Source organism: Octopus bimaculoides, chromosome 13, assembly GCF_001194135.2.
Source record: "Octopus bimaculoides isolate UCB-OBI-ISO-001 chromosome 13, ASM119413v2, whole genome shotgun sequence".
Lineage (NCBI taxonomy): Eukaryota > Metazoa > Mollusca > Cephalopoda > Octopoda > Octopodidae > Octopus > Octopus bimaculoides.
In genome coordinates this window covers 42522596-42523772 of record NC_068993.1, presented here as the reverse complement: position 1 = coordinate 42523772, position 1177 = coordinate 42522596, and positions in this window count along the sequence as shown.

Sequence of the window (1177 nt, the reverse complement as noted above, 5' to 3'; positions counted from 1 at the left end):
TAAAGCTCTTCTGCAGGCCAAATGTCTCAGATTTATTGGAAGATACTGAAATTTGTCATGCATAAGATTTTTGCACTTATTAAGGCATCTTAGTAGCATCCTGAACATGACCAATGTAATGTTCCAGCCTAGCCATGAAAAATACCTTAAACATGTATTGTATCTAAAGTAACATGACTGAAAATTGTAGACAATTGTTTTCTACTCAGACATCACACTCAACTGTTGATACATCTAGGTTACTAAAATACCGATAAGCTTCATAAATCAACGGATTAATTTAAAATGATTGCGTCTCATGTTTTGTTCTCAATAAGGCACCACACGGTTCATAAAAGACACTCTGTGAACCGTGCCTGACTCGCTTTATTTGCTTGTATGACACATGGATCAAGCGAAATTGTAAGACCTCTTGAGAATTTTGATCGGAGATGTTTCTGGAATATTCTACATGTTATTTGGTTCTTAAGGATCCCATGCACAGATAATTTGAGGTCAGCTGAAACCTTAAGCTTTGAGATAATTGCATAGAACAACGTGCACGTGGAATCAGAAATCAGGTACAGAAAAATGACCAGAGATAATCGGAATACATGAGGCATGATGAGATTGTACGCGGATGTCGCCCGAGGGATTAATAAAGGTTGTGGCTTAAGGATTATTTAAATATTCGATAAAAAACATTTGTAGCGACATCAAACGAGTAGCAAATGTTTTTAATTGGTACTACTACAGAAAGAGTGCAAGGAACTTTGGATAATTATACCTTAGCGATATTAAGTATGAGGAAGCTGCAGAAGAACCGAACAATTTGTGAAATTGATTGATAAATTTTGCTCAAAATATTTGTGAATGAACTTGTCCTTTTAACGCTGGGCTCACATGTGGCAAAGTTACTAGTTTAAGCCAAAAGATGACTACCACATGATTATAAAAAACTGTTGTAGAATGTGCAGCTCATGGCAGGAGATATCTAAATCTGCTGGCGATTTAGAAAGATGCATTACTATATGTCTCAATAATCTTCTGCATACTAATAGGCAAATTTGCCGTTTAGTTTAGTAAGAATGTTAAAGTAGACTTGAAAGCTTAGCGTGCTTAAACGCAGCCACTGTTGAAGGCATGATTTGATTAATTGTCAATGATAATTATGTGTGTGTGAGTGCGTATGTATACG